Source organism: Zingiber officinale, chromosome 9A (assembly GCF_018446385.1).
Source record: "Zingiber officinale cultivar Zhangliang chromosome 9A, Zo_v1.1, whole genome shotgun sequence".
Lineage (NCBI taxonomy): Eukaryota > Viridiplantae > Streptophyta > Magnoliopsida > Zingiberales > Zingiberaceae > Zingiber > Zingiber officinale.
In genome coordinates this window covers 45,848,916-45,860,839 of record NC_056002.1, presented here as the reverse complement: position 1 = coordinate 45,860,839, position 11,924 = coordinate 45,848,916, and positions in this window count along the sequence as shown.

Here is an 11,924-nt window from a genome sequence, read left to right as displayed (position 1 = left end):
ATTATTTTAATAATAATTTTTTTATGTTTTTATTATTTAAAATTTTAAATAATTTAGAATAAAAAAAATATCACCAAATGATAATGACTTTTGATGTGCTATGATAGCTGGGATCTTCCCAAAACTTTTTGTAAGTTATAACTAAAGGATTTAATTAAAGGTGTGATTAATGCAAAATGGTAAAAATTTATAAATTACAATATTTAAATGAAAAATATTACAATTAAGGTATAATAAATTTTATATAAATTTGCAAATTATTTTATAGTGTTAATTTAATATATATATATATATATACTTTTCTTATTAAATCATTTAATGAAAAAGAAATTCAATATTGAGTTCACCACTCCATCAGAACTTCTTTAAATGTTCATTTAGAACAACACTTTAATTTATTCAAAGGCATGACTTATATATAAAGTTTATGGACCTAGCCACAAATGCACCTCCAGACCACATTCTGCAAGAGCCTCCTAGTTCCACTGGCAGCCGGTGGCACCGTGATCAGTCGTGCTCTGCATGGTGTGCAACCATTACACTTGCCATTGCAGTTCGGCGGCGTCGAACCTTGTTCTATCTGCCACAACTCTTCGGTTGTGATCACCTTGTTGTCTTGCACATTAGAGATTCCTTCGCTTGCAAGCTCCGCATCTATTCCTCTAGCTAAGAATATATAGATTAAACAAGCAATATAAATCTTAGGATCTTATATATGTATTGTAAATCAAATTGTCATGCATCAAGAAAACCTTGTCGAGATTATACCACTAATGATGCAAAAGAAAACAAGGAAAGAGAGAGCCAACGCTCCTTTTAGTTCCATTGCAAACTATTATACTTGTTATTGTGTGTAAAATTAAGTGTCAATTTGCTCATATTTATAATATCAATTCTAAACTTCCATTATATTAAATTTAGAAATTTTTATTGAAATAGATAAATAATTTATTCTTACTTATCAAAGTATTTAGAAAAATATTAAATAAAGAAAACCTTATCATCTTATTAAATCACTATTGTGGCAACAAATTAATAGTTATTAAAAAAAATAGATAATTGCAAACATGGAAACAAATATCAAAGAAAAAGTTGAATAAAGAAATTAAAATATCCAAAATTAGTATACCAGTAATAAATAAAAAAAAAATTAAAAAATATTTATGATTGAGACATCTATCTCTAAATATATAATTAGAGATTTAATTCTTATTATTTTGAAATTAATATTTTCTATTTTGAAATAAAAGGAATATTTTTAATTCCTACAAAGTTTAAAATATACATTTTCTAGAATATTTATTTCAATATTAAATGTTGATTAGAGTTAAATGGAGTCCATAATTATTTATCTTTTAATTAATACAAATTTTAATTTGACTTTTGTATATGAGAATTTTTCCATATGTGAAGTTATTTCTTTATTTGCTCCAATTCGACATTGCGACATTCTACATCGGGCTACTACTCCAACTCGACGACTCGACTCTCAGCTAACTCGGCCATATACAAGGCAATTCAGCCATCCCAAACAATTCATCCTTCTCTACTTAGTAGCTTGAGATTATCAGTTCAAGTCGTCTCAACTTTGATTTTCCCTAATTCTCTGACAAAAATTATTAAACATAGTCTGATAGACTACTCAAAGGGAATCAAGTAAAAAATTTATTCACTTTGTTTTTTCCGCAAAGTTTGATGCTCAATTTATAAATTCTTCCGAATCACAACTTTATAATTTGCGAGATCATGAATAGGAAGCAAGGGTCAAGTATAATTTTTATATTTTTTTATGAGAAAATTCTTAATTCTCATTAAAATAATGTCAGATATCAAGTTTTTCAACCAAACTGGTTAATTCCCATTCTCCCAAACAAGTGGAGAAGGGGAAGAAGAAATAAAATATGTCATATGATGGGAAACAAACTTAGTAGTGTGTTTAATATGTATGAGAGCAATAGTGTGTGTTTTATCCAAAAGCTTACAAATTTGCAAAATTTGAGCTTCCGTATAATGTAAATTCTCATCACCATCCATGATTTCCTGCACATATGTGAACGAGACAAAAAATGCCAAGTCTTCTTAATCCCCGAGCATTAGCGAATGCTAGTCCTTTGTGAATTCCATTAAGTTTAACTTCTATAAAAAAGTGTGGGGTGCTTGTGTGCACCTCCTAAATCCGTATATATACCTTCCACGATGATCTCGTATCACTCCACCAATAAATCCATAATGGTTAAATTTCTCATAGACACAAGTGTAAACATCTAGTTTTAATGTTCCCGATAACGGATCCGATAGTTCTATGGCTCTTCTGTAGCTTGATTCGGTTGGTTTGTTGGGATGTATACTATAAGCCTAGCTTTTGTATGAACATCTATTTTGAAATATTTTGAAATGAGAATCACTTTGATCAAATGTCTGCATTTTATATTTATATATATGTTGATGCAATTGTCAATTTAATTTATATTGTAGATAACATGGTATGTGGTGTCACACAGAAGATCATGTTATCAGTACTTTGTATTTGAGCTTGATTTTGTAATAAGTTGTCATAATTATGGTTTTGAGCTTTGAGGCCATTTTTATCCATTTTTGGATTTTATTGTTGCGTAAGTTGTGTCGGCATGCATTCTATCGACTTTATTTATTTTCCTGTGTGGTTTGAGCGTATACCTGACATGTAAGTTGTGTATTATTTTTTGAATTTTGCTGTATTTTGGTTTCAACCGTGTGGGCAACATATACAACTGTGTGGTTGTGATTGTTTATATCTGTGTGGGCTTTTGTTATCATACTTGTACAGCCGTATGGCTATATATATAGGATCCCTACGTTGTCATGGGGGAGATGTTATTTGTTTGTCAGGCAAGGACTCCTCTAGGGCGAGACACTATCCCAATAGCAACTCTTTCCTGATCTCTCGATCTGGAAGTAATAGATTGCTATTAGTCAACCAACATTTACTAGACGAATAGCCCAATTGACTACTCCTCGAATAGAATCAAATAAAAAAATCAATTTTTTTTTACCTAAGTTGTATGCTCAATTTTTAAATCCATCTAAACCACAACTTTATAATTTCAGAGGTTGTGGATTACGAAGCAACAATCAAGTAAAATTTTTTATGTTAGCATTTGTTTTGCATTTTCAATATTTTCATTGCACTAGACTCTTTTGTGTCACCTTGAAAAATATTCACAAAAGAAAATGTTTTATGTTTTAGGCTATGGACTAGTTACCTCACATCTAACTCCTTAATTCAACTATGATCGATTCTATTCCTATCTAAAGCTATTATGTAACGACCACCCTTCTTACTACTACTACTCTCTAAGGATGACCGTTACTTATCTACTAACTCTACTTAACCGGTATAATTAAAATCCTCGAAGAAACCCTACCGAAAAATTTCGACAGAATCTCCCCTGTACCGGTGACCATAATCATTAATACATGACATAATATACACAGCCACAAGCGGCTGGATCACATATCAATCAACCACGCAGTATAATAAATCCAAAATAAAGGAAACAATACCACAACTCATCACACCATATCACAATTCTTCTACTATGTCCTAATCACATCAAAATAACAAATGTTATCTCAAATACTTCTAACATAACAAATGACAATAGAAACTAAAAGAAAACTTCTTTCTTAGTCCCAAGGCTTCCATAGTCCTGGCATCACACATCCTTCGAACACCTCCTTGTCGTCTTTCTTTCCATATCTTTTCCTTTCCTGTATCTGCAGTAAGAGGAAGTGTAGTCTATAAGCAAAATTTGCTTAGTAAGCGCTATCTAACTCACAAAATCACGAATGTGCATGTATACGAAAAGAACTAGAAACTATATGCTCTAAAAAAGAAATAAAGCATAAACATAATTGCTCATGTCCAACTAATAGCAAAGAAAAACTAAGGAATCTACTCATGTAATTCTAATAGTTAATCATGCTGCTCTTCTAATAGGTTAACATGAAAACTACTCATCCACTAGATAAACATAGTAGAATAAAGAACTGAACTTACTGATTTTTAGAACTATATGAAACTTTATTTCATTTGTTCTAACTTAATCTTTAATACTTTATGTTTATGTAAAACTCGTTTTACTTGTTCAAAAACTTATACTTATAATACTTCAAAATAATAATCAACTTCTTCTTGGGCCTAGGCATAGTACTATTTTATGCGCGTTCCCTAATAGGTTGGGGTAGCGAGCCGCCAATCCTAAAAGAGCAGACCTTGGTCTACCAGGGCCAAGACCTTGGAATTGGACACCTGGATTTGTTTAACGACAACCTTGGAAGTCGGGTACTAGCCTCTTCTTAAAAGTAAAATACTTATTATCTTAATTACTTCTTTAAATGCCTTGGCATATTAATAAGCACCTTGTGTGCTAAAATCCCTAAAGTCTTGACTTTGGGATCTACTTAAGGCCTTGGCCTTTTTCTTTCTTTTCTTTACTCATACTTCTCATACTCCTTGATTAAAGCTTATTAAAATCCTGTAGATATATCTATCAAGTGTAGAATTACAATCAACCAAGCATGCTATATAAAAATAACATAAGGGAAACAGATCTGAACTCTCTAAGCATGTTATAAAACAAAGCAAAGGAAAGCAAATCTGAACTTACTAATCATGCTATAAAATAGAGCAAAAGAAAGCAACTTTGAACTTAATAATCATGCTTTAAAATAGTACAAAAGAAAGCAACTTTAAGCTTCCTAAACATGCTGCAAAATAGGGCAAAAGAATGCAACTTAAAACTAGAAAATCTGTTCATGTACATCTATTGCTACACAAACAGAAATGCAAATAAAGAAAGGTTGTTCTAGGCCCTAAAGGAAATTGTTCTTGCTTGCGAATATGCGATAAAAGAGAAACTGTTCTAAGCTCTAAACAGAGCTGTTCATGCTTGCATAAATGCAAATAAAACTAGTATGCTAAGACTGAGATGCTAATTAAGGTAACAAAGAAATCTATGTTTGAAAAGATAACTATAAGGGATGTTCTTCTTTTTTTTATATTTGCAGCAAACCAAGAATCTAAAATCTGAAGTGCTACACCACAAAACTAAACTACATGCCCCACTTAAAACTAATAGCAAGTAAAAATCTGCATATGCTCACAACAGCTAAGGAAAACCAAAACAAAGGAGTCAACGCTGCACCACCAAAGGAAACTCTATACAGCAACAAAAAACAAATCTGCACAACATGTTCTCCTTCTTGTTATAGTACGTACCTTTCCTATCAGATTTTGCTTGATCTATAGACTTGTTACATGTTCATTACGTGCAAAAAATGTTTCGATCCCTTCTTTTATAAAACTTCATATGTACTTAACTCAAAGCCGAACCACTCATCTTGATTTCATATGTTCCAAAAGCAAAGGAAGAGGGCTAAATCCCTAGCAACTAAATTCTGTACACTATGTTCCGAAAGCAACGGAGAAGAACCAAATCCTTAGCATCAAATTTTACTGAAAATTCATAATAACACCACCAATCCACAACTCTACTTACCATGATTCAACCAACCAGTAGTGTAAGGAAAACTTTAGGGTTGAAATACCAAAGCCTAACAACCCACGGTTGCAGCACCCATGAACCCGATTCTGTGAACACAACTCTATCTCAAGGAGGCCATGAAAACACCAAAGCCGAAACATTTCATCCAAATTCACAACACAAAGATCACAGGCAGCATGATCCGAAAATAGAGTAAGCAAGGAAACTTATGCAAAGCTTCAGAAACAAAGGAAATAACAAGAAATAAACCTCGGAGCTATCCTACTGCAGGTGAGTAGCAACTCACCTTAGGCTTTCCTTGACTTACAACCGACGGCAGCTTCTAGGGTTTGGAGAAGGTGGAGATCTCGGCGATCCCTTCCTTTCCGCGTGTTCTCCTTGACGAGGAGAGCTCGGTTGCGTAAGATTCGCTAGAAGAAGCCTTCGCCGGCCGCCGGAGAGAAGCTGGCTTCGTTTCGTTTCTGCTCGAGAAGAGGAGAGGTTTAGGGCTCGGGAAGAAAATTTAGGTCTTTTTAAAACTAGGTTTCCTATTACTAACTATAGCTTATATATTTGTCGCTACATATTTGATTAACACTGACCGCTGGCGCAGTTGGTCCGTTGGGTTTTGCTCGAAGCCACAGGTCTGTGCTTCGATTCTCAGCCGCGCCCCTTTTTCTCCAATTTATTTCAAACGTTCCAGCTATTGCATATATATATTTCGCTCCATATAAGGTTAACAAAAATTGTGTAGCTCAGCTTGTTGGGCTGGTTTTGGCTGAGGTTCGGCTCGGGTCGAGGTTGTGGGTTCAAAACCTGGCTTCAACATATTTCTTCTCTTTTTTTTAAAAACTTCTTCCTCTTGGTAAAAATACCAAACGAACTCCAAAAATTACGTAAAAATACTCTGAAAATCTCTAGAATATTTTAAAGGTATTTCCAAATATTTTTATGGACTTTTAGAACTTGAAATAGGAAAAATTGGGCCGTTACATATTAATTGTTACAATATTTAATTTTTTAAAATAACATTTATTATTTATTTTAATAATAATTTTTTTATGTTTTTAGTATTTAAAATTTTAAATAATTTAGAATAAAAAAATATCACCAAATGATAATGACTTTTGATGTGCTATGATAGCTCGGATCTTCCCAAAACTTTTTGTAAGTTATAACTAAAGGATTTAATTAATGGTGTGATTAATGCAAAATGGTAAAAATTTATAAATTACAATATTTAAATGAAAAATATTACAATTAAGGTATAATAAATTTTATATAAATTTGCAAATTATTTTATAGTGTTAATTTACTTTATATATATATATATATATATATACTTTTCTTATTAAATCATTTAATGAAAAAGAAATTCAATATTGAGTTCACCACTCCATCACAACTTCTTTAAATGTTCATTTAGAACATCACTTTAATTTATTCAAAGGCATGACATATATATAAAGTTTATGGACCTAGCCACAAATGCACCTCCAGACCACATTCTGCAAGAGCCTCCTAGTTCCACTGGCAGCCGGTGGCACCGTGATCAGTCGTGCTCTGCATGGTGTGCAACCATTACACTTGCCATTGCAGTTCGGCGGCGTCGAACCTTGTTCAATCTGCCATAACTCTTCGGTTGTGATCATCTTGTTGTCTTACACATTAGAGATTCCTTCGCTTGCAAGCTCCGCATCTATTCCTCTAGCTAAGAATATATAGATTAAACAAGCAATATAAATCTTAGGATCTTATATATGTATTGTAAATCAAATTGTCATGCATCAAGAAAACCTTGTCGAGATTATACCACTAATGATGCAAAAGAAAACAAGGAAAGAGAGAGCCAACGCTCCTTTTAGTTCCATTGCAAACTATTATACTTGTTATTGTGTGTAAAATTAAGTGTCAATTTGCTCATATTTATAATATCAATTCTAAACTTCCTTTATATTAAATTTAGAAATTATTATTGAAATAGATAAATAATTTATTCTTACTTATCAGAAGTATTTAGAAAAATATTAAAAAAAGAAAACCTTATCATCTTATTGAATGACTATTGTGGCAACAAATTAATAGTTATTAAAAAAAATAGATAATAGCAAACATGGAAACAAATATCAAAGAAAAAGTTGAATAAAGAAATTAAAATAATCAAAATTAGTATACCAGTATTAAATAAAAATAAATTAAAAAATATTTATGATTGAGGCATCTATCTCTAAATATATAATTAGAGATTTAATTCTTATTATTTTGAAATTAATATTTTCTATTTTGAAATAAAAGGAATATTTTTAATTCCTACAAAGTTTAAAATATATATTTTCTAGAATATTTATTTCTATATTAAATGTTGATTAGAGTTAAAAGGAGTCCATAATTATTTATCTTTTAATTAATACAAATTTTAATTTGACTTTTGTATATGAGAATTTTTCCATATGTGAAGTTATTTCTTTATTTGCTCCAATTCGACATTGTGACATTCTACATCGGGCTACTACTCCAACTCGACGACTCGACTCTCAACTAACTCGGCCATATACAAGGCAATTCAGCCATTCCAAACAATTCATCCTTCTCTACTTAGTAGCTTGAGATTATCAGTTCAAGTCGTCTCACCTTTAATTTTCCCTAATTCTCTGACAAAAATTATTAAACATAGTCCGATAGACTACTCAAAGGGAATCAAGTAAAAAATTTATTCACTTTGTTTTTTCCCCAAAGTATGATGCTCAACTTATAAATTCTTCCGAATCACAACTTTATAATTTGCGAGATCATGAATAGGGAGCAAGGGTCAAGTATAATTTTTATATTTTTTATGAGGAAATTCTTAATTCTCATTAAAATAATGTCAGATATCAAATTTTTCAACCAAACTGGTTAATTCCCATTATCCCAAACAAGTGGAGAAGGGGAAGAAGAAATAAAATATGTCATATGATGGGAAACAAACTTAGTAGTGTGTTTAATATGTAAGAGAGCAATAGTGTGTGTTTTATCCAAAAGCTTACAAATTTGCAAAATTTGAGCTTCGGTATAATGTAAATTCTCATCACCATCCATGATTTCCTGCACATATGTGAACGAGACAAAAAACGCCAAAAGTCTTCTTAATCCCCGAGCATTAGCTAATGCTAGTCCTTTGTGAATTCCATTGAGTTTAACTTCTATAAAAAAGTGTGGGCTGCTTGTGTGCACCTCCCAAATCCGTATATATACCTTCCACGATAATCTCGTATCACGCCACCAATAAATCCATAATGGTTAAATTTCTCATAGACACAAGTGTAAACATCTAGTTTTAATGTTCCCGATAACGGATCTGTTAGTTCTATGGCTCTTCTGTAGCTTGATTCGGTTGGTTTGTTGGGATGTATACTATAAGCCTAGCTTTTGTATGAACATCTATTTTGAAATATTTTGAAATGAGAATCACTTTGATCAAATGTTTACATTTTATATTTATATATATGTCGATGCAATTGTCCATTTAATTTATATTATAGATAACATGATGTGTGGTGTCACACAGAAGATCATGTTATCAGTACTTTGTATTTGAGCTTGATTTTGTAATAAGTTGTCCTAATTATGGTTTTGAGCCTTGAGGCCATTTTTATCCATTTTTGGATTTTATTGTTGCGTAAGTTGTGTCGGCATGCATTCTATCGACTTTGTTTATTTTCCTGTGTGGTTTGAGTGTATACCTGACATGTAAGTTGTGTATTATTTTTTGAATTTTGTTGTATTTTGGTTCCAACCGTGTGGGCAACATATACAACTGTGTGGTTGTGATTGTTTATATCTGTGTGGGCTATTGTTATCATACTTGTACAGCCGTATGGCTATATATATAGGATCCATACGTTGTCATAAGGGGGGGAGATGTTATTTGTTTGTTAGACAAGAACTCCTCTGGGGCGTGACACTATCCCAATAGCTACTCTTTCCTGGTCTCTCGATCTGGAAGTAATAGATTGCTATTAGTCAACCAACATTTACTAGACGAATAGCCCAATTGACTACTCCTCAAATAGAATCAAATAAAAAAAATCAATTTTTTTTACCTAAGTTGAATGCTCAATTTTTAAATCCATCTAAACCACAACTTTATAATTTCAGAGGTTGCGGATTACGATGCATCAATCAAGTAAAATTTTTTATGTTAGCATTTGTTTTGCATTTTTAATATTTTCATTGCACTAAACTCTTTTGTGTCACCTTGAAAAATATTCACAAAAGAAAATGTTTTATGTTTTAGGCTAAGGACTATTTACCTCACATCTAACTCCTTAATTCAACTATGATCGATTCTATTCCTATCTAAAGCTATTATTTGTTACAATATTTAATTTTTTAAAATAACATTTATTATTTATTTTAATAATAATTTTTTTTATGTTTTTAGTGTTTAAAAAATTTTAAATAATTTAGAATAAAAAAAATATCACCAAATGATAATGACTTTTGATGTGCTATGATAGCTGGGATCTTCCCAAAACTTTTTGTAAGTTATAACTAAAGGATTTAATTAAAGGTGTGATTAATGCAAAATGGTAAAAATTTATAAATTACAATATTTAAATGAAAAATATTACAATTAAGGTATAATAAATTTTATATAAATTTGCAAATTATTTTATAGTGTTAATTTATTATATATATACTTTTCTTATTAAATCATTTAATGAAAAAGAAATTCAATATTGAGTTCACCACTCCATCACAACTTCTTTAAATGTTCATTTAGAACATCACTTTAATTTATTCAAAGGCATGACATATATATAAAGTTTATGGACCTAGCCACAAATGCACCTCCAGACCACATTCTGCAAGAGCCTCCTAGTTCCACTGGCAGCCGGTGGCACCGTGATTAGTCGTGCTCTGCATGGTGTGCAACCACTACACTTGCCATTGCAGTTCGGCGGCGTCGAACCTTGTTCAATCTGCCACAACTCTTCGGTTGTGATCACCTTGTTGTCTTGCACATTAGAGATTCCTTCGCTTGCAAGCTCCGCATCTATTCCTCTAGCTAAGAATATATAGATTAAACAAGCAATATAAATCTTAGGATCTTATATATGTATTGTAAATTAAATTGTCATGTATCAAGAAAACCTTGTCGAGATTATACCACTAATGATGCAAAAGAAAACAAGGAAAGAGAGAGCCAACGCTCCTTTTAGTTCCATTGCAAACTATTATACTTGTTATTGTGTGTAAAATTAAGTGTCAATTTGCTCATATTTATAATATCAATTCTAAACTTCCTTTATATTAAATTTAGAAATTATTATTGAAATAGATAAATAATTTATTCTTACTTATCAGAAGTATTTAGAAAAATATTAAAAAAAGAAAACCTTATCATCTTATTGAATGACTATTGTGGCAACAAATTAATAGTTATTAAAAAAAATAGATAATTGCAAACATGGAAACAAATATCAATGAAAAAGTTGAATAAAGAAATTAAAATATTCAAAATTAGTATACCAGTAATAATTAAAAATAAATTAAAAAATATTTATGATTGAGACATCTATCTCTAAATATATAATTAGAGATTTAATTCTTATTATTTTGAAATTAATATTTTCTATTTTGAAATAAAAGGAATATTTTTAATTCTTACAAATTTTAAAATATACATTTTCTAGAATATTTATTTCTATATTAAATGTTGATTAGAGTTAAAAGGAGTCCATACTTATTTATCTTTTAATTAATACAAATTTTAATTTGACTTTTGTATATGAGAATTTTTCCATATGTGAAGTTATTTCTTTATTTGCTCCAATTCGACATTGCGACATTCTACATCGGGCTACTACTCCAACTCGACGACTCGACTCTCAGCTAACTCGGCCATATACAAGGCAATTCAGCCATCCCAAACAATTCATCCTTCTCTACTTAGTAGCTTGAGATTATCAGTTCAAGTCGTCTCAACTTTAATTTTCCCTAATTCTCTGACAAAAATTATTAAACATAGTCCGATTGTAACGACCCGCCTCCTACTAACTAGGCTGCGAGGCCGGACCGTTACGTTATGCTGTGCTAAACTACTATTGCGGAAATCTGGATCTATTAAAATATTTCTAAACTGATTACTGTACAATCTGAACTTAACATTCTAGGTGTACCTAGGAGTTGTACACATGCTAGGGAAGAGAACCTATGCCTCTTGGATGACCTGCTAGCTGTGATCAGGCATTTCAATCGATCCATGGATCGATTGGCCTGTCGGATCGATCCAGTGATCGATCCAGCTTGATACTGGCACGGAAACAACCCACTGGATCGGTCGGCTGACCGATCCATAAGCTGTCGCTTCTGTATGCAGCTGGATCGGTCTACCGACCGATCCAGGAGTGCACT